General features: G+C 39.8%; 1 protein-coding gene across 3 annotated transcripts in view; it reads right to left on the reverse strand.

The window, feature by feature from the left end:
* The window catches only part of LOC136857544 (thyroid receptor-interacting protein 11), a 533,154-nt gene that overhangs the window by 268,988 nt on the left and 237,436 nt on the right, over window positions 1-26,730 (reverse strand). Inside the window, exon 1 of one of the 3 annotated variants that reach the window (XM_067136283.2) lies at window positions 5,816-6,002. The exons of the other annotated variants lie outside the window; for them this stretch is intronic. The gene's annotated coding sequence lies outside the window, so the exon portion shown is untranslated. Of the gene's footprint in view, window positions 1-5,815; window positions 6,003-26,730 lie in introns of those variants that run through there. 3 annotated transcript variants of the gene reach the window in all.

Below are 26,730 nucleotides of genomic sequence, written 5' to 3' on the forward strand. Positions count from 1 at the left end.
ATCTCCTCGTATTCGCAAGATAGCGGGTTCGGTCCTGTAAAAGGTTAGTGGCATTTGAGGTTATTAACATGCTACAACTCCGTATCATTGGCTTCTGGAGCGTTAAAAATTCCCGCAAAATAAAATTCCGACACTTCGGCGTCTCTCAAAATCTACAGCAATTGAAGGTGCGGTAAACAAATAACATTAGTACAGGATGCCACCCAACATATACCGTAAAAGGCCAGTCACTTACTTCCCAATCCCAACCCCAAATAATTATAAATGGATATACCAGTTCAGACTCATCAACAAAGGTTGTCTAATAACTAGGGCTCGGATGTCGAGGAAAAATCCTTATTTCCTCGGTTGTCCCACGACGAGGCCCAACATAATGTGTGTTCATTTTGGGTCATTATAGGCCAGAAAATGGTGAGTTATTTGTCCTATTTTTTTTCCTTTTTCGGCATTATTGGTCCTTTTTAAGTCTTTAACGGGTTTTTTTGCGACTTCACCTTCTTTCGATTACATTTTTATCGAATAATCATTAATTCATCCTTCACCTATTAAACATCTTTTCTCTAGTATCCCAAAAAACTTGAACCATATTTGAAAAGAGAGAAAATGAAGTGAAACGAAAACTGAAACTAGTGCTTGAAATAAACCAGGGGCATCAAATTACATGCAAGATAATTCAAATATTGAAAGGAGAAAATTTTGATGTGAGTTTTTGAAGAGGATGGTCTCATTTGCTTCAAGTATGAACCCTTATCGTCTGTTGATGTGGAGAGAAGTTTCTCGATGTATTGCAATGTGCTGACTGAAAAACGACGATCCTTTACACGTAAGAACTTGGACATGACTATTGTGATATACTGCAAACGAGGTAAGGTTTCCGAATTCCAATTCCCGTAACTCTAGTGTGGTTAAACCAAATATAATTCCAATTATACTAATTTCAATTTCTTTCTCCAAGATGTTCACTGCGGGTTCGCTGAATTAATTCTAGGTGGAAAAATATTTCATTCTAAATTCTCTAAGTAGTTTTTTAACAGACACTGAATTCCTTTTTTTTAAATAGGTTAATCTAAAAATGTATAATGTCTGAAAGAAGAAGTATTTCACTTATACGTCTTGCACTGTATCTTGCATACCACCAGAAATGTGTATTTTTAAACATTATATTCCTTAATTAAATATATAATTAAAACTAAAATTATGAATGAATTTGGGTCGCATTTTTACGTCCTTTTTGCTAGTTTTCAGGTCCTTTTTTGATATCTTTAGGTCTTTTTATAGGTCCTTTTTAGGCAATTTATAGGTCTTCAACTTCCGAAGCCTACTAATAATACAAATTCATAGACACTAAACGTTATATTAAGCAGTAGCAGAAACGATCATGATGATGATGATGGTTGTTGGCTACAGGGGTTCAATTTCCAGGTCAACGATCCCTCAAAATGACACCTATCGCTAGTAAAGTAGAACCATGGTATTTCTCAAGTTGCGGTACTAACCAAAGGTAGCGTAAACTCACGGTGTTCCAAACATTATGGTACTACTTAAAAGTATTGTACGTCGCACAGGTAACACAGACCTATGGTGTTTCTCACATAATGGCGCCACTCGAAGGCAACGCAAACCCATGATGCACCTTATATAGGTGTATTAATTACATCGACTCGTACTATCCCGTGGTGTTACTCACATAGTAAGTACAAATCACAGGCAACGCCCAGACCCGTGGTGTTTCTCACTTAATGGTACAAACCACAGGCAACGTACGCCCGTGATGTTCCGTATATAGTGGTACTAATCACAGGTACTGGAAACCCACAGTGAACCGCTCTCTGCTGCTACTAATCACAAACCAATTATGTATCTAACATAGTGGTACTACTCGCAAGTAAAGACGACCCATGGCTTTCCCCGCGTGATGGTACTAATCACAAGTAGTTTCGTGGTTCTAATTCAATCATCCCTTAGTCTCCCCTTTTAGTCGCCTCTTAAAACAGGCAGGGGATGCCGTGGGTGTATTCTTCATCTGCGTCCCCCACTCACAGAGGGTAGTAGCAGAAACTGTCCACTGAAAGTAACCACGGCTCACTTCTAGTCGGAGTGCGAGCATTTTAACTACGACTACCAGCTCCTTGACTCAATGGCCAAAGTCGTTGCCTTCAGTTTAGACCTCCGATAAGGTCGGGAATTTTAGACACTTCTGACTAATCCCTTTGGCTCAGGGACTGTGTCTGTCTCGATACAAAACTCTTCATGTGCACACAACATACCGTACCACACAATAGTGAATGAGCTGGCGTCAGGAAGGGGATCCGGCTGTAAATCAGGACGAAGTCCACATGTGCAACACAATTCGCAGCCGCAACCCCGTCAGGGTATGGGAAATCTGACAGGAAAAGAAATAACTACGACTACTAGTTTTTAGCTGCAGTAGGAGCAATCCTTACCCGGGGGAGGTTAGCAAGGTTCAAACACCCTCCGAAATAAAACCGAACTTGACCAATTTAAACAACATATACGGGTTTTGAAATAAAATAAATTAGAAATATTATGAAAACAAGCACTTGCAAAACAAACAATTGAATTTTAACCACAAAATTTGTGCCATCTTTAAATGTTTCTCTATGAATATAGTTAAATTTACTGAAAACCTAAATAGAACTTTTAATTTTTGTGAGATATACAGATTGTGTGTTTTTTATGTTCTTAATAAATTTGCACCATAAAAATAAATTTCAATAAACATAACGAATATTTTCATGTTATGGAGCCGCTAAAAGATTTTTTTTTAAATGAATCAAACCGCTAAATATTTGTCAGTACTTACAGTGAAACATATTGTTACCCCCATTTTTAAACAAATGACAGTAATCTTTGTGTCGCATTGCACGCACGTGTTAAAGCGTGTTCTTCCCACCAGACCGCTTTCTACTTCACCCGTTGTGTTGTAGAAGATACTGCGCTAAAACTATTTCAAACTTTTCTTTCTGTAAAATCTATTTGTACGTAAAAAATATTTATTACTCTAGTTTTTGTTTTCGGAAGCCTCCCTCCCCAATACTAACCCCCTCCGAAAAAAATCCTGGGTACGGCCTCAATTCGGAGTTCATCAATCTCGAGTGCCGGGGTAACACAACTGATAGCACATTACTCCACTTAGAGTCGATGTTTCTAACAGCAGCCACTTCATTACACAAGTAATAATGAAAATAGCAGCCTTTGGGTCCTGGGTTCGATTCCCGGTCGAACTACGAATTTTAGCCATGACTGGTGTACTCCTCTCATCGGGGTCTGGGTATTTTCATTTGTCTTAATACACACCTCTACAAATACTGTTCGTACATTGCCACCAACCACTACAAAGGTACGCAATAGTGAATATCGTCTCTGTGCTTCGAAATACAATTATGTGGCAATGTCGTCGGAGAAATACTGACCCGCAGCACAGAGCACATGTATCACTCAGAACGAAAATTCGTTGATATAGTTTATACAATACTGAACCTTAGATGACAGAACCTTTCTGGTCAGAGTTTTAAGCTGAATTATAACAAACTGTTGTTTTTCTAGTCGCAACGGCGATATATCCCCCTACATACGGTTGACGTCAGGAAAAGTATCCGTAAAACTAGGTCAAATCCACAAATAGTGTCGACCCCAAATAACTGGGAAAGGAATAATAATTATAATATGCCTTGCTTTAGAATACAGAAGACCTTCAAGTGCTACATATCAAACCGGAAGACGCCTTTGACAGTGGTCTTTTCCGAAAAAATATATTGAGGAACAAGCTAAACCGAGACGAACAACCGAAAAGAAGACACGGTGTTTCTTGACAGAGGAATGCAAGATGGCCCACTCAGAAAGAATAAGGGAATTTTGGGCTCAAAAGAAAGCAAATTTCACTGCCAAATGTAACAAGATTTAACGTGGTCCTCGATGGCCCCAGCGAATTAATAATAATAATAATAATAATAATAATAATATCAAGATCCAAGGAGTGAAAAATGAAGAGGTATTGGGAAGAACGAAGACATGCTGAACAAGTCACTCGAGATCCTAAGGGTCGAAACGAATTACATGAATAAACTAAATAAATAATTAACTAAACGGAAGCAACTACCGTTCAACTATCAAAACGAGACCCTCCCTAACATCCCTTACAGAAGCTAACCACAATGAGACGAGGAAACGGTCCGAGGAACACAAAATAGAGTTCAGCTGGAAAATGAAGGAATACTGGGCCAACGGAAAAGGTCAAAGTACAAGAAGAAAGCAGCAGCCAAACCTACCATTAAGAACACCAGAAGCGGCAACAATCAACAACGATAACACAGCTAATGCACAAGCACCGTGGTCCTCAGGCGCCACAAACGAAATCATAATAATAATAATAATAATAATAATAATAATAATAATAATAATAATAATAATAATAATAATAATAATAATAATAATAATAGGTCTTACGTCTCATTAATCCTTGCGGTTTTCAGAAGTCCGGCAGTTGTTTTACGTGCCAGTAAATCGATCGACATGAGGTTAGCGTATCTGAGCACCTTCAACTACCACCAGAGTGAGTCGGATCCAACCCGCCAGCTTGGGCTAGGAAAGCTGGAGAGAGCTCTACCACATAAGCTGCTCAGCGCTGCTACTCAAATGAGTCTTCAAGATCATTTTATTACGGCTTAGATAACGTATTTCAGTCCGAAGAAGCTCGCAGTGGTGACTGTGTGAAGAAATATCGCGCCAACAAATATATAAAACTAACGAACACCTCCGGTAATCGAACTGAAAGTAGTTTCCTAATTAATTTACTTTTCTAATTTATATTTGCTCAGTGTCACAACATTAATCAGATAGGTAGCAGAATTTATTAACATTACTGTATCAAAACCCAGAACAATCGAAAACTCCTCCCTAAGCTATCCAATCTAAATTCTCTACCTATACGCAAGGAGCTAACAAATATGTACTCAAATCCTTTTGCTAGTGTAATCCCATATCCAAGCATATTCACAAAATCTATTTCAGAATACGAAAATGCGACTGATTCGTATTTCGTGTTAAACCACTCTTAGAAGCCGGTACTGAATAAGTGGTACTAACATGCACGATATACTAATGTACTAACGTGCACGATATACTAACTTCTAAAAATATCCCTTACATATGCTCTTTAAAGTTTCAAAGACTTCGGAAGAAACAAAGGAGAAGAGATTAAATTAACGTAGGCCTACTTTCCGATACGACAATCAACTCCCAACTGAAAAGGGTAAGTAAATATGAATCCATGAAAACTAAACGGATACTACTCAAATAAATAAGAAAGAAAGAAAGAAAGAAAGAAAGAAAGAAAGAAAGAAAGAAAGAAAGAAAGAAAGAAAAAAGAAAGAAAGAAAGAAGCAGGTACTGAATAACCTGTATTAACATGCACGATATACTATAACACACAGGCCTTATCAAAAAGAATACTTCTAAAAATATCCATGATATATTTCAGTCTAATTTAAATTAGAATCAGAAGAATCCAGATGGTTAACAGAGATCACGTCAAAAGGAAAAAAAATATTAAGCGCCCTGAAAATTTGTAAACTGCCTACGTAAGCAAGCACTCTGTTAGAAACCAAGGGGTTTACAGCCACTCACCCTGTTTAATTCATTACAATTTCAGAGGAATGTGTATTCGATGCAGGCAAAGAAAACAAATGATATACCCATCGATATTATTATTGATACAGCATAAACTTGCGAACTGCTGACGTAGGCATAACACCTGCACTAAAATGCACGAAGAACTGATGTTGGCGTTACGTACCTCTGCGAACTCCTCCTTCCCGTTGGCGGACTGCGACTGAGGAGCACACGGCACGGCATGCTACGCTGAAATTGCTACGTCACACGCCTAGAACGTAGCTAGCTAGACCCGCATGGCAGGTGCGGTTAGCTTTATATGCAGGCTTATCAGTGCGAGGGACCTCCTCTGCTCATGTGCGGGCTCCGCACCAAATGGTCGCTCACTATGATATGACTGTTAAACTCAAACCTCTTGCGACAAAAAGAAACAAACCTTACCGCCATCTAGGACGCCCCATAGAACTAACAAGATTCACCCGTTTAAAATGACCAGTATAGCACAATTTTCCCACATGCTCCAACCAACGTTGTTGCTGGGCAGAATTCGGAGCCTAGTCGACATCAGTCTTGCGAACAATATCACCTCTAACTATTATTTTTTTAAAGTAGGAATAAAGAAACAAAGAATATTCTATCAAAACAATAGGCGCATGTAGAGTTTTGATTTCATAACTGGCCAGCTTACAAGCTCTTGACTGAAAAACTCAACAGTCTACAAGCATACGTTCCACTTTCCTGTGTGAGTTTCATATGATAATGTGCCATTGTCCTGATGTGTGTATTTGTGAATTAATTTGGGTTAGAATTGGTAATGAAGTGCACGACGCTTTAAGAAAGGGATCCTTAGTCCGGTACCGAAATGAAAAAACCACGAGGAAGTATTTTAACGATGGAAATCGAACTTAACAATCTCTCGGGTCCGTACGTAATAGGACACCAGCAAGCAAATTAATATGCTGATCGGTGGCAATCTCTACTTTTCCCCACACCTATGCGGTCACAGGTGCGTACTGTGTCGCACATATGAATTTGTCCCTGTTTTACGGCCGGATGTCCTTCTTGACAAAACCCTATATGGAGAGACGTAATCAATATTGCGTGTTTCTGTGGTGGTTGGTAGTGTGCTGTGATGTGCTGACTGAATATGAAGAGAGTGCTGGAACAAACACAAACACCCAGTCCCCGAGCCAAAAGAATTAAGCAGAAGCTATTAAAATCCCGACCCGGTCGGAAATCGAAACCGGGACTCTCTCAACGCTGACCATTTAGCCAAGGTCGACTGATTGTTCTATCAGTATAGATATTTGACTGCCAGTGTGTTGTTAGGTCCTTCACATAATTTATAGGAAATCTGCCATCTGGGCGACAGCTTCAAATGCAGATCAGTGGTGACTGATAGACTTTTTTCTTTGCTATACGTCTCACCGAAAGAGATAGGTCTAATGGCGACGATGGGATAGGTAAGGGCAAATACAGTAGAGACAATACACGACACTTACGGATTTCGCCTTGCTAAAATGGGAGACAATTCGACGGCGGCGCTCCTAGTGACTTGACCTGAACAAATCGCGCTAAATTCAAATATCAATGGAAATGTATATACGGAAATGGATAAATAAATTACGTCTAGAAAGACAGTGGTATTGAGATATTAACTTCGAAGTTGCTAAAGCAATTCTGGATAAATGAATGAAGAATTATTTAAAACGTTATTATTCAAAGACTGAAATTAGACATATAAACAAGGTGTGAAATGGACTGCTGTGAAATGGCTTGATCTTTCATTTATGCATTACTTTTTTAGCTTTAGCATACCTGCCTGAAATCTTACGGTTGGATTTGTCTTTTTTCCTCATTTAAAAACAATGTATCATCACATTAAGACATTTGTCAATAAAAATATCGGCACATTCCTTACACATATGATGCAATGAATTAACATTTAATAGCTGGACAATTTTCCTCTTAACATGAAGCCTACTAACAGAAAGAAAATCTATAAAATCCCGGCTTTAATCTGAGGAAAGGGATAAAAGAAAGAAAAGTTTGAAAATGTTGTCGATAGTGATGCTTTGAGGAATATTTACGTACAATTAGAGTAAAAATGTAACATACCCTTGGCTGTATAGTCGAGGATTTTTAAAGTCGCTGGTCTGGAAATGATCTGAACAGATCTTATAATTCTTATACAAGCGTAAAGTCCCTTCTTTCTTGTACACTTTATCCAAATCGCTTCTGTGACATTTCAAAACCCACTGATCACACCTACAACAACACATCGGTATTGAAGGTTAACTGCTGCACTATACAATAAAATATGCGTATTATATTTTAAGCCCGTTAAAACATGGGTCGAAAAGGTCAGAAGATTATGAAGTACTATAAAAATCTCTGTCACTGGAAGAATATACATGCAAACACAATATTACTTACATGTTCTTGTCACGAGGGAACCTGAAGAACGAGCGCGCATTTTTCTCTACTTCGTAATTACTGCAGCCAAACACAGCACATACCTTTCCCCTCATGTTGAGAGGAGATATCAAGGAATGACACACGCTACTATTTAATTATGTCAACTCACTGAAAACGCATAAATAACACCAAAAACTTCACACAAAAATACACGTGCTCTTATGACAGAATCAGTACCGTTCAGGTCTATCCGCTAGAGTGAGCTCCAATAGCTGTCCCTCGATATCTCGCTCAGTGACGTGTATTGTCTCTACTGTATTTGGTAAGGGCTAGGAGTGGGAAGGAAGTGGTCGTGGCCTTAATAAGGTACAGCCCCAGCATGTGCCTGGAGTGAAAATGGGAAGCCACGGAAAACCATCTTTAGGACTGCCGACAGTGGGGTTCGAACCCACTACCTCCCGAATGCAAGCTCACAGTTGCGCGAACCTAACAGCACTGGAACCTGAAAACAAAGAGGACCAAGAGATACGAATAAGAAAGACTCGCTCTCAGGAAGATTTCCCTGTTCCCGAACATGGTATTAAACCTAAAAATGTACCGGGCGAATTAGCTGTGCCGGTGTGACGTAAAGCAAATTCTAAAAATAAAAAATAAAAACACGTGTTTAACGTCTTTTCAACTGCTACAGATGTTTCAGTCACAACGAAGTATCACAATATTTCCCTGAAAAAATGCCAGTAAATCACTAACACGGGTCTCTTGCATTTAGCATTTCTCATTGTTTCGGAATTCGACCCCGCAACACTCAGAATATCCAAAGAACTACGCTACGCAGCCAGTCTAGAGAGTAGGAAACATCGGACTAATATGTTTTTCTATTTGATGCTCTAAAGACTAAGACTTATAGGACTCCCTTGGTCGTTCTCTTTCCCTCAATTCTTCCTTCACTGTGTCTGAAGATGTACTCCGCAGTCTTTCGATCTCATGGATGAGATTTGTTTTTTCGTCAACTTCCTCGAGAATCTTGTTCAGGTCATTCCTCTCCACATCCATGTCTATGTTGCTTCCAACCATTGCATTTGCTTTTTCTCCATTATCACATTCATAGGAAAACACATTCCCGGCAAAGCTCTTCATAAATACCTTCCTTGCTTCGATATTTATATATTTCCTGGTCACAGATGATTTTTGCTCTGAAATTATTTTCCACACCTCATGGATACTTCTGTCACTGATGCTTCCGAGCAGTGTTGCTAACAGCAAAATACGATTACCCACTAAATGACTGCTTTAAAACCACTAGAAACGACTAGCCTCCCCTCCTTAAGCTTTGTTGAGTTACGAAAATATTACGGTATATCAACAAGAAATGTGAGTATATCCTTGTAGTTCAAAGGTTAAAAGTATTCGAAATATATTTCACGCAGTGCAAATATTTCCAGCTCCTCAAATGGAATGGTGTTACTTTCACCGTAGCATTTCATCACCAGACATTAACTGATGCCATGGTTTGAGACCATTTTACAAAGGACACAATTTTTCATCTGATAGGTCTATATTCAACTTTGCGTTTCGTCCAAGTTACATGATTCAAGGAGAATCAACAACTCTATAACAACCTCACATGCATTTGATACTGTAAGAAGTGACACTTTGCAAAGAAAAACGATCTGAAGCGTTCCTTGCTTTCATATTTTAAAGGGGATCCCCCCTGCACCTAAGCTCCGCCTACAGCTCATGTCATCCCGGCTTGCATTTTGTTGACGCGACGAACGTCAACGTCAAGAACTTAAATTTGAACTGCTACATTTTTATACTCTCTATTATACTGGATATAAAACTTTAAGTGAAAAACGACCAAAATATCCTTTGTCACAAGCATGAAAAAGACTAGATTTCCCACTGCCCACCGTGTGTTAAAATTTACCCACTGACGAAGAGTAAAAAAAGCCTAGATTTAGTGGGAAAGCCATCATGTTGGCAACAATGCTTCCGAGACAGCAAATCTGGCTCTTCTTAATGTACACAGACATTTTGTTTGTAGCCTTAGCTTTCTGAAATTACCGGCTTCTCATGAATCAAAGTAACTAGCTTCGTACATTACATTTTCAAGCACTATAAATCAAGATTCTTAATCGAGCATAAGCTGAACATAATACCAATCGAAAATGGAGTCCATACGGGCGAGAAATATGAAGTGTTCAGAAAACGCACGTTCGAGAGTGAACTTCCAATATGAGTGCTTGCACCTTCCTGTGCTGACTATGCATTACCCGCCATTCAAGACCAAGGTCGAAATGCGCATCGCGAGTATACTTCGCTGAGAACTAACAAATCCCCGTAAAGCGAAAGAGCTGCCACAAACCCTTGTCCTGAAAAGCTGTTGTGGGACGTAGTTTTAAGTTGAAACAATTGTGTAGGAAACAGGGTATAAAACAAGATGTATAAACTGTTGTTTTCCAGTACCAGATTAATACTCATATATACCATTTTCAGATTTTAAAAAGGAAGAATAATGATGATTCAAAGATGAATAATATAAAGTACAGTATTTAGTTCAACAATTGGGAGATGATGAGGTGGGAGTATAGCTTAAGTTCTAGCTTTCCACTCAGCCGGCCGAAGTTCGAATCCGTGTCCAAGGGCATCCAGCCAAACCGGCAGACATACCTGATACAAGCTTTAAAATGTTTACAAGTGGTACAGTCCGTTATGGGTCTGCTTCCGAGATATTGAAAACATCCCCAGCCGTGCTGCTTGGCCTTTGTGGCGAAGTCCGCTGCCCCTCATATCACACAGCTCTTCAGTTGGTCTGATGATGCTGCATGAAACCCATTCCAGTTCTCAGTCCAGAATTAGCCTTCTTCGACAGGTTGGGAATACTGATTAGCAGACTCCAAACATTTGTGAACAGAAGTTTGAGGAATATCCTGAGAATATGGTGGCCACAAGTAATCTCCAATGAAGAGCTGTGGAGAAGAACCCATCAAACAACTATTGACATGGAGATGCGTCGTAGGAAATGGAAGTGGATTAGATATACATTGCGACGAGATAAAGACAACATAGCAAGACAAACCCTGGAATGGAACACACAAAGTAGCAGGAGAAGTAAGCAGGAGGAGTGTAATAGCGGAAGGGATGGAGAATGGAGGGAAGTTCATTGATGCCCTATGCCCCACTTAGAAGATACAGGAAATAATGCATGTAATGACAGGTTGGGAATCGAACGGAAGCCTTGAGGTAAGAGACAAGCAAGCTAAATCTATACCAAGGGGCTGGCTTTAAAGTGGTGCAGCAATCGTTTTTTGTTTTTTGTTTTTGTTTCTTTTTTTTTTACGTCTTACGGCGACGATGGAATAGGAATGGGAATACTTAATTAAGTTACAGCCACAGCATTTGCCTGGTGTGAAAATGGGAAACAACAGAAAACCATCTTCAGTACCGTCGACAGTGGGGTTCGAACCCACTATCTCCCGAATGGAAGCTCACAGCTGCACGCCCCTAACCACACGGCCAACTCGCTCGGTTAATCGTAAATCACAGAACACTACGCTATGCATATATACAACATGTGATCGAAAATGTGACCAAAGAACGTAAGAAAAATATTCGAAGATATTAGGCAGTCAACTATAAATATTCCGTTGATTGTTTCGTTACTTTATTTTAGTCGTTTTATAGACAGAAATGAACGTGATAGAGGATATCACACCATAATATGAATGCTAAACAGAGAATACGGCAGAAAAAAAGGGATACGTTTTTTAGAATTTGTTTTACGTCGTACCGACATGGATAGTGACGATGGGATAGGAAAGGGTTAGGACTGGGAAGGAAGTGACCGTCCCATTAATTAAGGTGCACCCTCAGCATTTGTCTGAGGTGAAAATGGGAAACCACGGAAAACCATGTTCAGGGCTGCCGACAGTGGGTTTCGAACCCACCATTTTGCGCATGAAAGCTGACATCTACGTGACCCAAACCGAGTAGTCACTCGCTCGGTGAAAAAAGAGAAACAAAAGGATGATATTTGTAATAGTTCTAAAGCACAGCGTACCCATCTCACTACAGGCCATGAAGGGAGTTGACTTCCACTACTTATACCTCGGTACTAAGCAACATCGAGTGGTTAGCTCTATCCAGCCACCTCAGCTACAAAATATTAACTGGTTTAATTGTGTTATAGAAATCGAACCCACGACATTCCGACTCAGATATGACCAGTCCAAAGCGGAAAAAAGCGAAAATACAAAGAAAGGTCGCAGTTTCACGTGACTGTTGATATAATGATCATAAGCACAGAACATGTAGTTTTACAAGGAATCCGAGCCACAGGGAGGGCGAGACGATTCACTTTAATAATCCCACGTGCATTGGTCGGGATGCAAACAGAAGTTGCCACTGATGATGGCACTCGTTTATTACGATTCGGAAGATCCAGAAAAAACTACACATGCAGGATGGCTACCGAATATCATTAAGGTCCGAGATTGAACCACTCGACTTAGGTTCTCTAGTCTCCACACAGCGCGAATCAACGTGCAGGGCTATGCCTTACAGAAATGCCACAATAAGAATAAAATAAATCATCGTCATCATCATCATCGTTGAGCTGAGCGGCTCAGACAAATACTTTAATACACCAATACCGGACAGCTCTATCTCAACAGCACTGAGTGGAGTGCGAACAGCGACGGTGGTGACATCTAGCGTGTCGGTGTGAACTGCATACTTGTCTATGCTACAGTTGAGATGAATGCAATACACACATTGGAAATATTTTTGTTGAAATAATTGAATAATCATAATAATTAAGAATGAAATTTTAAAATAGGAAATGCCTCCTTCATAAACCTCCAAACGAGCATTATGTTAGTCGTGCCTTTCGCTGTGTCTTAAAAATGATAAAGCAGAATTTGTTTGAGGATCAACCCAGCCTCTGGGGGAAATATTTAACAACTACTCTCTCTCTCCTCTTCTTTCTAGCCTTTTCTCAATTACCTAGCGTAGGATTTTGTATGGACTTAGCGTAGTTTTCCGGTCGGATGTCTTTCCTAACAGCAATCATATGTAAAGGGATGTATACCTACCGTACTCACTATTGCGTGTTTCTGTGGTTGTTTTTCGTATGATGTGTTGTATATAATTGAAGACGTATATGATTACGAACACAAACCCGTAGCGCTCGATCTACAGGAATTAACAGACGCGATTAAAATCTCCGACTCAGCTGGGAATCGTACCAGGGCCCTCTGAACCGAAGGCCAGTACGCTGACCCTTCCGTGGTGGTGATTACTTTAAGAGGAAGTACAACTGGCCAACCATCCTCTATTAACACTAATCAGAAGGGAAATGGAAGAGGTTCAACACTCTGAAAAATGAAGGTATCATAAAGGGGGCGGGGGGCACGAAGCGCTAACAATTCAGCCAAAGCGCCAGAGGGGGCAGATAACAACATCCATGATTTATTAAGATTTTGGGACAGAGAAACTGTAATTAAGGAAGTTGTAATTTGGTCCATTATTTTGTCTTCTTCTTCCGTACGGCCGATTTTCCCGAAATCTACAGGGGAACTCATCTCACGCTGCTATCTCGCTTTTGCTGAACTTTGAATTTTCTGTTTTACCTCTGAAGACAGAAGTACATAATATATACAATTCATATTGGGGTTACGTGAGTGAACTACGATGTTCCTGACAGGGAAGAAATTTTCAGAATTTCCTAAAGTCTCTTTCACAAATGTATGCATAGAGAATTACCATACACATGTATTAAAGTAGTCGGACTGCTGCTGAGGCCTATGCCAATAATACACTGAAATAATTTTCTTACCGCCGGGCTGAGTGGCTCAGACGGTTGATGCGATGGCCTTCTGCTCCAAATTCGGCAGGTTCGATCCTGCCTCAGTCCGGTGGTATTTGAAGGTGCTCAAATACGTCAGCCTCGTGTAAGTAGATTTACTGGCACGTAAAAGGATTCCTGCGGAACTATATTCCGGCACCTCGGCGTCTCCGAAAATCGTAAAAGTACTTAGTGGGACGTAAAGAAAATTATTATTATTATTATTATTATTATTATTATTATTATTATTTTCTTACCGTAAAAAAGGTGACTGGATTCGAAACTCATGGCCTTCAATGTTCAATTTCAAGACTACCGCGATAACCATTACGCTACAGGCCCACAAGTTTTCGATTGTAAAATTCACGGTACTGTTTAATAATGTGGACCCTCAAGTTTGAGTAGGCCCTATACTAGAGTTCCATATTTGTTAATATTATTGGTTTTACGTCCCACTAACATTTCAGTAGAGTATTTGATTGATTTTCTTCATATAAGGGGCATAAAATGTAACCTCAACACAGATACGAGGTCATTACTTTTTTTAATACTCGCGGTCCTTATCAGTTCCCATGCCCATTATCTTGCTGGGTAACTTGTTCAGCGCATAACACTTTTCTTGGAATATAACTGCAATGTAAGATTATTTAGCGACAAACACCGATACATTATAAACAACACGGCAGTGCGCCAAGAATCATGCAGATGACAATATGTTATTGAAGAGTTGGTCGCACCAAGCCATGTAGGTAGCAGCGCTATCGACTTTCACGCTGAAAACAGCAAGCTGTCCAGTATTGTCATATTAAAGTACTGTATTTGGCTCACATGACAGAGCGCTGACTTTCTGAGCCTATGCAGGCGGCTTCGAACAAAGCTCAGTTCGATAGTATTTAAAGGTGCTCAGATATGCCAGCCTCGTGTCGGTAGATTTACCGTTATTCAACAGTTAAAAAAATCATGGATACAAAATTCTGGCACCGCAGAGTCTCCGAAAAGTACTTATAGGGACGTAAAACCATCATCGTCATCATCATGATCATGTACGGCATAGGTCTTCACGAAGAGTTGTCTAAGTGGTGTTCTCGAACCTCCTACCAAAGTAGAAGTACCTCCAACACACACGTCAATAAATGGAGGATCCAATGCAAAATGTCGTTAACTCCACTGTTTGGAAAAGTGAGTTTTTGTACGATCTCTGCAGAGGGTGTTAGTGGCCAACTGCTGGTGTAATACAGTAATTTCAGTCACCAATCAATCACCACTCATCAGCATTTAGGGCAGTCGCCCAGGTAGCAGATTCACTGTTGCTTACCTAGTCTTTTCTTAAATAATTGCAAAGAATTTGGTCATTAATTGAACATCTCCCTTGGTAAATTATTCCAAACCCTAACTCCTCTTCCTATGAACGAATATTTGCCCCAATCTGTCCTCTTGAATTCCAACTTTATCTTCATATTGTGATCTTTCCGGCTTTTAAAAACACCACTCAAACTTACAGCTTCATCAATCGAGTTAATACCTATTGTAAACTAGGCTGAAGTGGTTAACAATGAAACATACGTACATACGAACCGTATCTGGCAAAGCTCTCCGATCCGAAAATTACAACGTCCAACCAATGGATAGCAGCGGATCTACTATTTGGAAGTCGGCGTATCATTCCTAACTTTAAATTGTACCACCATGGAGATATTGGGATCATCCAAAATTCTTTGAGAAATACTCAGAAACAAAAGATATCATGAAGAACTCCTTACATATCCTCCACAATCACCTGGTGTTTCCAGTCTCACTACATAAATTCAATTTGAATTTATTTCTACGTAATTGTACTTGGTTTTTACTGTTTCATCTTCAGGATCATTGTGGTCACTCCTTTCATATGAGCTACTGATTTTTGGAAATAGAGGATGATGATGCTTGTTGTTTAAAGGGGCCCAACACGTTGTCTGGAGAACTATCGTGCAACACGAGTGGAAAAAATATATCTCACAAGTTGAAGAATGAGAATGAATCTTGGATACTGCAGCAATCAAAACTACTATAACAGTAGGTGCTTCGTTCACATCAAGTGGTAGCGGCGGTATGGTCAAAAATATTACTCCGATTAAAAAATAATGAGTCTCGGCAAACACAGGCACGGGTTTTTCCCGTTCACTTAAACAATATAAAAGCAAGAGAAATGTAAATCCCGTGGCATGTCAACCGATTTCAACACTGCCTGACACCAAAATACCTACATGTCACTCCGGACCGCGCTGACCAAGTATCACTTTACCAACAGAATGTGGAATAGTAGAATTGAAGTAGATGGCTTTGAATTCAATCAAAGAACTGATTTCAAAGACTTAGGATCGCTCTTCTCTTCAGACTGTAGTATACTTTCAGATGCAGCACAAATGAATCACAGGATCAAGGTAACCTGGTTGAAGTGGAGTGGTGAAGTCACTGGAATTTTTTTCTGATCGAAAGATAACATTCTTTTTGAAATCCATGATTATAAAGTGTTAGACCGTCCAACTGCATCACACGGGACAAACAATGGGTCACCCGCAGAGATAAAGATGCTTCAACAGCCAGTATATTGGATCACTTTCCGCACCTGGGTGTTTAAAAGATATTTGATATTCCACTAATCCCTGATGAAATGCAACAAACTCGACTGTAGTAACACACGTACGCGCTGCAATGAAAATTCAGATGCAAGACGTCGCTAGATTTCAATCCCGTGATCCGCTGACCACGAGAGTAACAAAAAAGAACTGATGTCTTGACACCACACGTGATATGTCTACAATATTAGAAAATTGGACTCTTCAAATAAAAGATTAAAAACAACCATCAATCTGCATGATTTTGCTGATCATCTAATACCAGTTTCCAAAAACACAAAAGACAAGCGAACCAAAAGGGATATCAAAGTTGAAAATCAAGAAAAGAGCAACGCCGCAGTCTTCTGAATTCTCTACTCCATTCAAAGAAGAGGAAACTAAAGCCGCAATCAAAATTATAAAACTTGGAAATGCTGCCGGATTTGATGAAATTTATCCTGAATTTTGGCTCATTGCGGACCAGCCACAATACAATGATTAACCAACTTCTTCTCAAAACTTCTGCAAAACGGAAACATCCCACCTTTGACGAAGAAAACAAAAATAGTAACCATACTGAAACCAAATAAAGATCCAACTAAAGTGAAAAACTACCGTCCAATAGCACTTCTGAGCGTCACATATAAACTCCTTGAGCGACTGATCTACAACAGAATTTATTAAACAATCAATACCTACATTCCTATAGAGCAAGCAGGATTAAGACCTGGAAGAAGTTGTAACGATCAAATACTGTCTCTCACCACGTATATCGAAAATGGATATGAGAGGAAATCAGAAAGCGTGGCTGCCTTTTTGGATCTATCAGCTGCCTATGATACTGTCTGGCGAGAAGGACTCCTTCTAAAATTGTTGAGTGTTATCCCATATCGTCAACTTACGGCCTTACTTAGCAATATGCTTAGCAATAGGTACTTCCAGATCTACGCTGATAATGACGGAAGTAGAGTGTTTAAATTAAACGATGGTTTACCGCAAGGATTAGTCCTGGCTCCCCTTCTTTTCAGTCTGCACATATATCATTGTATACGACTTCCCAGACACATCTTCAAGAAAATTCATTTATGCTGATGACATTTGTTTGATGACTCAGTGCACCAACTTTTATCACGCTGAAACTAGTTTAATCACTGATCTGGAAGCCTTGGATGTATACTTCAAGAAATGGTGCGTGCACCTAAATCCTCAAAAAAACAGTTATATTTACATTCCACTTACACAACAGACAGTCTAATTACAAACCAACAATCAGATTCCGAAGTCAAGTGTTTCCGTTCTGCAGTACACCAAAATACTTGGGAATAACACTTGGCAGAACTTTGACTTTCAAGCATCTCTCATATGTAATTGCTAAAGTTAAAACTAGAAATAATATTCTTCAGAAACTGGCTGGTACTCATGTTCTACGATCAACAGCATTAGCCTTATCATATTCTATTGCTGAATACTTCTACACCTCCTGGATCAATAGTGTTCACGCTAAGAAGTTGATGTACAACTCAATCAGGCAATGCGCATAATCACGGGATGCATTCGGAGCACGAACACGTTATGGCTTCCCGTTCTCAGCAACATTCCACCTCCAGCCCTAAGACGATCAGAAGCTCTCCTAAAAGTATGGAAAAGCATTTAGCAGTACCCCTAACTACTCATTCATCAAGATATTACAAACATTGAACATCAACGACTGGCGTACAGTCAGGGCGTACAGCAACCTATTTTGAAAGAACCTCTTTTCATGTCAACAGTTTATGGAAAGTCCAGTGGGATCAGTCATCAGTAGTCAACAAACATATAGTTGAAAACCCTTCTAAACGTGTACAAGGATTTGATCTTCCAAGGCGACAGTGGAGAATCATCAATCGGATAAGAACTGGATAAGGCAGATGGGGTTATCTATTGTACAAATGGGGTTGGACTAGCTCTACAAAATGTGACTGTGGTCCCCTTCTCAGTCAATTCATCATATTGTTGCTGACTGCCCAATTAGAGCTTTAAAGCTAATGGACATTCACCGCACATCGGATGAAGCAGCTGATTGCGTCAAAAAACTAGACCTAGAGTTGTACTATCGTACGGACTTGTGACTACGCACATTTATCCTGAAACTATGAATATATATGTACATACATCCTTCATACGCTAAATAATAAAATTTCTACAGTGGGAGCTACCTCTTAAACGCTGTGGATCTTATTTTGTTTGTTACCTGTGCTCGCATCTACTGTGCATAATCAACGACTAATAGTGTAGATAGCTCGGTTAATCAATTATTTAACTTGGATTCAGCTACAGAAAAGGATAATTTTATATACGTTTAACAACATTGCGTTTACTGTATATATGATTTTGGCCCCCTCTTTATACGTCATAGTACCAGCCGACGCAACATATAGAAGACAGCTTAGCCAAGTGCCCCCACCCCATCTTTATCTTTCAGACATTATCCCCAATTTTCCATCCTAATTGAGAAAACGACGAAACCCGGACGTTCACTAAAGGTGAAAACAAGTCCCCTTTATATCCATGGTAATCGCGGACTCTTGACTTCATCTGAAAATATCTCCAATAACATTTTCACAAGAGGCTGAAATAACTTGGAACTACCTAGAGAGTTGAGGGCAAATAGAAATTGATAGAAACAGAAATTAAAATCCATGCAGTTATGAGGTTAATTATAATATTCAACAACAGACCAATTTGCTCACTTAAATGAACGTGTATATTTTAACCAAGATATCATTAAATCGTACGTCGTGAGCCAAGAAAACTAAAGCAGATATTCTTATGCAGTTCACACGTTTAATGGATTAGTAATAGTTTCACCGAGCTAGCTGGCTACGCGATTTGGTTCACGCAGCTGTCAGCTTGCATTCGAGAAATCGAGAGTTCAAACCCCACTGTCTGCAACTCAGAATACAGTTTCCCATAGTTTCTTATTTTCACACCAGGCAAATGCTGGGGCTGTACTTAAAGGCCACAGGCGCTTCCTCCCAGTCGTAATAAGACCTGTGTCGGTGATTCGAATTCCACGTAAATCTGGAAAGCCAGTGGCTATTATCACGATATCAACCGTCAAGTACAATTACAAGCTTGCTTGCTTTTGAACATTTTCTTCACTTTTACGTTGTACAACACGAAAACGGATACGGTACCCCGTCGCCCCCCACAACCACCACCACCACCACCACCACCACCACCACCACCGCCAAAAAAATATAAAAGAAATACGTACCGTCCTTACAAAATACGGAGGTAAGGTCAACTCTTTATATAACCTATGTATTCGCGATGTAATGTATAATGAACTGTTTAAAGATTCGCTGACAAATTCTCCTGGTTCCAAATGACGATCCCGCACCCATCAGAGGCACCGAATATGAAGTAAGCGAAGCAACTAGTGAGTCCCATTGAGCAGTTCCGGCCCTGTGGGAGGCGGCGGGGCACACACGCTTGTCATTTATTACCTCGACTCCACATAGTGGGTCAGACTACTTCCTGCTGTGGAAGGGGGGAATTTCCGCACTCCACTCTCAGCAAGCCGACAGCGAGATGACACAGCAATTACTGCACTCCTCCGCATACTAGCCGACAGTTATGGAATTTGTTCAATGCCATTCATGCAATGAATCTTCCGCATTATGACACTATATCATTCAGTTATTTATAGATTACCACGCAAGTGAATATGCAGGATGTTGCAGGGAGGAGCGAATTGTACAGTTACAAGCAACACCGATTTATCGGCACATAACGTACACTTTAACGGCTAGTAGATAACACCGAAATATTAAGAAATAGTCCGGCTCCATGACTAAATGGTTAGCGTGCTGGCCTTTGGTCACAGGGGTCCCGGGTTCGATTCCCGGCAGGGTCGGGAATTTTAACCATCATTGGTTAATTTCGCTGGCACGGGGGCTGGATGTATGTGTCGTCTTCATCATCATTTCATCCTCATAACGACGCGCAGGTCGCCTACGGGAGTCAAATCAAAAAAAGACCTGCATCTGGCGAGCCGAACTTGTCCTCGGACACTCCCGGCACTAAAAGCCATACGACATTTCATTAAGAAATAAAAATTACCACTATCGCATTTGGAAGGACTACTGGGTGTGGACCCACTTATAATATATATAAGAAATATAAGACTGTAAACACTGTGCAGGAAATAATCTTTATATATAAAATAAAAATTTTGTCTGTACATAGCTCAGAATTTTAAAAGAATGGCATTTCTGTATCGGTCGTGTGCACTTTTTAATTTTCCGTCATGTCTGTCTGTAGGTATGCACGGGCATCACAATAAAATAGCGGAAGAGAATTTAATGGCAATCAGTATGTAAAGTCGGGGAATGATGCACTACAATCTAGGCTAGAACTAATTTTATTAAGGCTGAGTGAGATGGTACTTAGGGAAAGGCCTAAAATTTAATTCTCAAATATTTATGTTACTAATGGTCCTATCGATCTGCATAACTAATGTTATACATTTTTTCTGTACCGGCTACGATAACAGAGATATTCGTGAATTTCGATTTTATTTGTTGTTAAGTCCACATCACATCACTGCCGACCACCAGAAAATGGGCGAACATAAATCAATGAAAATCGTATGTAAAGTCTGGGAATAAGGTTCTAAAGTTTGGGTTATAAATCATTTTTATTCACGCTGGATGAAATGGTAGTTTTGGGGAAAAGCGCCTAAAATGTATGTTTAAATACCTATGTTACTGGTACTATCGAAAAGTATTACATACCGTAACAAAAGTTATAGACAAGACAATTTCCAATCATTTATGTCTTATACAGTTTTACCGTACCGACTATGACAATAGAATAATGAATTTAGATTTTTGTTGCTTAGTCCATATCAACGCCAAGCATTTACCATGGAAATATTGACGATGGTTTTTGTCATGATTGTCTTCAGATGTAAAACCGCGTGGTTATCGGCCCGTATCGACAAGGAAAAATGTGAAGATGATTATTAACAAATGAGTAAAAACCGTAAAGGAATAAGGAATAAGACAAGAGGGAGTCGTGAGAAAAGGAAGGACTGCCTTTATATCAGATGCTCTTATATACCAGAGTCGGAAGAAAACTAAATGTGAAGACCTACAATAACGAAAGCTCATAACACTGATCAACAATAACATTATACTGACCACTGTTGTGATGTGATTTGTCTCTTCTGCTGCTACTCATCTCCGATAGATGGGATTACTGCTGCGTTCCGAATAGGGATGTAGGCAGAGAAAGTTCGCGCCAGATAGCGCTCGTGTACTACTGGGTAAGCGCAAGGCGATCGTCTCATGTTTCTCCCTGTCAGCTGCGAGTAATGTACAGAATGTGACCGAGTTTTCTGAGCTAAAGTCGATTGTATCTTCTCTATTTTTACTCCAAGACTAAATTAATTAAATGTATAGGTATATCCCCTAGTATATTACGGACGATTTTTAGCGTTTAAGCCTTAAACAGCTACAATATGAGCTACGGACCAGAAACGCTAAAACTAGCGGGAGGAAGGAAGAATTAGTACAGCGGTAATTAGAAAATTCTAACACGCTTTATTATCCAAACAATGAATAGGAGTCAGCATGCCTTTGAGTACTACGCATTATAAATATATGTACATCCACAAGATTTAAATCATAAATAGGTATTTAAACACGCACTTGCTCCCCTTGCTTATAAACTTCGATTCATGTATTTATTTTAAGGTTGATGGCTTACATGAAACTGCAGATACAGCCTTTGTCCACCACCAAAAGCATGTGAATATTCTTGAGTTTCCCAGTGCCGGTTCCTTTGAATATTTGACCATCAGCCATAAGGTGAAGATCACTACCACAAATTTCCATTTGATGGATTATTTCGTATTTAGAAAATTGGAAATAGATGGAGCACCTGTTTCCAACTACAAATCATTGTGTTATGCTGGATACAGACTTTTCAGTGAAAAGTTTGTTTTGTTTATAAAAGGTTAATTTCAGTCGGGTGAAATTCTAAAATGCAGTGCTGTGAAATCCGAGTACACAAAACATAAGACCTGTAATGTGAAGCTTATTTTAGGAGTACCTGGTGACATTATAGGAAGGTATGTGAACGTTTTGCTGGAGCAGGCCCCAAGGCATGTTACAAGCACATTGCTGCTGTAAGCTACGCATTAGAGCACTTCCCCAAAACTGGTATTATTCAGTGTTCAAAAACATGCAGCCAAAATGTATAAACTTTTCAGTATCCCCCTACCAAACGGTCGAGGCCAGTTAGCCCTATAAAAGTGGAATGTTTGCCCTTGGAACAAGTTTTGCTATTATAATCTCAGTTGCACCAGTTATAACTCTAGTCAAGGGGTATTTCTGTCTGAAAGCAAGGGGGCTGTTTTCAAGGGCATTTTCTCTATCAGGCCAAATGTTCAATTCTTTAAATTGGCAGTACATGAAATTGATCCAAACATTAAATAATGGATTCCGAAGTTAAGGCCTAGTTTTTTGTCAGATTTGTTGGTCCTTAGCTTCATAACTGTCAAGAAGAAAAACAGTATGAGTTCAAGAGGGAATATCTGTAAATTGTATCTGTTTTCATCCAGAACAGCAAACACCAAATTACAATGTCGGACGTCTACAAATCCTGTATAAAGCAATATGGCATCAGGATTACGCATTGTTTGCTCAATAACCAAATTACCTGTAGTATTTTTTGAGTGCTGATGTCTTTGAAAATGAGAGCCACAAAAATGTAACATTCACTTCTTTCGGTATATTCACGACTTCTTCCCGTACTTCAACGGAGGTGATTTCTGCATATTCCGATATTGTACGCTTATCGTGGTATTCCGTCAATTTTCTGGTGTATGGCCTCTTCCTTGTTTTTGTTCTGTTCGTGGTCCACGGAAAAAGCGATGGAACAGCGCCCGGTTTTAATCTTGATCTCTCACCTTTAAATACAAACTCATAAATTCGGCGGTTGTTATCAAAATGCCTAATCAGTTTGTAGGTAGAAAATAGGAATTATTTCCCTTCCTAAATCGCACTTACCCAATAAAGTTTTCGTGAAGTCACCGGGTTGAAAATAATGGGAACACACTTTAATATATTCGATCAGATTCTTCTCACCGAAATGTTTCCTTCTAATAGCATGTAACCATTTCTTCCTCATTTCTTTATTTTGTGGAAACTGGTGAAACGAAAATGAGCTTCCCTGATTTTTTCAAGGAGAAACACTGCAATAGCTCGGCATAGTCACGAAAATAAGCAACTTAAATTCGTGGATATTTAGCGGCATGAGTACACAGAAGACAAATGAAGAGCGCATTGCGCTTACCCAGTACAATAGCAGTGCGCTCTGTCGGTGCTAGTTCTATACATCCCTATTAAACAGCATGCCTGAATATGGTCGGAAAGTAGCTGGGGAGTTAAATAACTCTGCACATTCTATATGAGTGTCTGGGTACTGCAGCTAGTAGTATATGAATGCCCTTGTCCCGTTTCTTTACGAGGCCGGGTATGAAGTGACATGAATCTTCACAGCGAGTGTTTACGACCGGATGCCCTTCCTGTCGTCAACCTCATCGGAGGAGTTAATGAGATTAATTTAATGACGTGATATACGGAAGTTGGAGGGCAGAGGGTGAACCCCGGTGCTTGCACATAACCAACTGCTGTCGAATAGCATCAAGCATCAAAGCTGCTCAAAGTTAAACGTCTCCATCCGACGGAAGAATCACAATCAACAGCGTCATATGCCCTCACTTCATTGAGCAATGCAGGCTTGTAATTTAATCCAGGTTTTGGCACGCAATGTAGTGAAATGTATACTATTCGGCATTCTGATGGTAAATTATTGTTTCGACTAACGGGACTCGATCCCCGAAACCACGGTGTCAGACGATATACTGTACGTCTGACACCTTAACGATAATGGCTATTAGGCGGGCTTCAAATAATACCATATGAATGTATTCTGTCCGAATTCACAGAATTTGAACCCAAATGAGAAATAAGACACTCAGCGTTTCCTAACGCTTTTTTAATACTTACGATCCAACTTATAAATTAAGTTCATTTTTCATCCAATACAGTGATAAGACAATGCAACAAACAGAAGGTACAGTATTATAATAGAAATAAGTAGTGAAAGGATTTTAACTTGTGACATTACTTCATGTTGCCACCTTTTCCCTTTTCCCTTCATGCTCCAGCACTTTCATCTGAGTTTTTAAAAGATTAGATAGAATTATTTTTCTTTGCTTCAACAGATTTTGTTGGACGAAAATTGTGATAAAATTAAATGTTTCATATGCCATCAAACAGGCCCAACAATTACTACTCAACAACGAAGACCTAGAGCTGGAACTTTTTGCAGTGCATGGCTACAACTATTTGCCTGATGTGATTCAATGTTTGGAAGAAGTTGATGAGTGCTAGGGAGAACCTTGATGGACTTACTAAAGACAAATTCGAATTACATTTTAAGAATAACCAAATGTGGAAACGTTTGCAAGTTTGACCTGAACTCTCTTTACGCGTCCTGGCAAGATACGCTTCACCGGTCGAGTTGGCCGTGCGGTTAGGGGCGCGCAGCTGTGAGCTTGCATCCGGGAGATAGTGGGTTCGAATCCTACTGTCGGCAGCCCTGAAGATGGTTTTCGTGGTTTCCCATTTTCACACTAAGCAAATGCTGGGGCTTTACCTTAATTAAGGCCACGGCCGCTTCCTTCTAACTCCTAGGCCTTTCCTATCCCACCGTCGCCACAAGACCTATCTGTGTCGGTGCGACGTAAAGCCCCTAGCAAAAGAAATATGCTTCATTAGTTTCTGCCGATGTCGAGCGGAGTTTCTCTTTGTATATAAGAATCTACAGAGTTCAAAGCGGCAGCGACTTACTATAAAAAACATTGAAATGTTGTGTGCGATCGAATGTAACAAATTTATTATTAAAACCCAGTAAATGGGATAAGGTTAGTTCATGTAACTGTTCTAAACCTTAAAAACGTGATTTCATCAACACCTTCTTGTATGTATTTTCAGAACCTTTTATTCCCCCTTTTCTGACCATACTTTCCATCTTAAAATCCTTTCCTTAGAAATAAGTAATGAACCCTCTTTGTAGAGTCATAGTGTCATAGCGCTACAGCCGTCACGTGGAAGTTCGCAGAGTGGATCCGCACAAACGCTACGGGCAATTTTGGTATAATACACAATGTAAAATGAAATGAAGAACGTGTAATACGCACTATCCAACGCCTCGAGGTTAATATACTATATACGCTACGCACACAACAGAAGTACGCGTGTTCGAAGCCCACTCCTTCCATTAATAATGTCAGTACCACTACAGGCGATATATTTGCCGTTTTATAGCCGCCTTTACAAAAATGTAGAAAAGAAGTGGATAAGTAAATGTCCCCCACCTTACCTGGCCTATGGCGCAGAGTAAAGAAACACGAAAGATTAATATTTGGAAGATAAAATTATCTTATTTACACAAAATAAAGAGGGATAAAACATAACAAACAGACATGTACACCTAATACTTACTCCACATGGCCTGGGTTTCGCGAGTTCTTTGTGTTCTCCGGGACAAAGTTGCGGAATTAGTCCTCGTCCTGAGCGAGATCTCTCTATCCCTGAGAACTTGATCTTGCAATTGGTTTCCATTCCTCGGAGGGCCATCTGTATAGCCGTTGAGCCACCTTCGTTTTAACATCACCCATACGTTCTCCATGACGTTCATGTCCGATGACTTCAGAGGCCAATGTAAAACACTGATCTAAGGCCTCCTTCGAAACCACATCGCCCAGCTATTTTTCAGTAATTATTATAACACAGAATAGGATACATTAGTTGACCATTCTCCCAAGTTTCACTGAAATCTGTCGGGTCCAGCCCAGACAGTTCCCTTGTCAGTAGACAACGCTGATAGCTAATGTCGAAGTATAAACAGAGATACTGGAAGTTTTACCTTGCGTCAATGCATTATTGTGAAACGTTACTGGTATTTGATCAATTAAAAGATTTAAACTGTTTGGGTCCTGAATTATTGAGAACCTTTCAAACAGTAAGAAAAAAGAGGTCAGTTGGATCAGGGTTTTTCAACTGTTAATAGGCATTTCTGTCGTCTCAATTAATATCTAGTATTACCTGATAGTGAGTTCTGTTTTACCAGACCTCAGAAAGTGGGACCGGGAGCACATAACTTTCCACTGTTTAAATGAAATAT

The sequence above is a fragment of the Anabrus simplex genome, chromosome 1 (assembly GCF_040414725.1).
Source record: "Anabrus simplex isolate iqAnaSimp1 chromosome 1, ASM4041472v1, whole genome shotgun sequence".
Taxonomy (NCBI): Eukaryota; Metazoa; Arthropoda; class Insecta; order Orthoptera; family Tettigoniidae; genus Anabrus; species Anabrus simplex.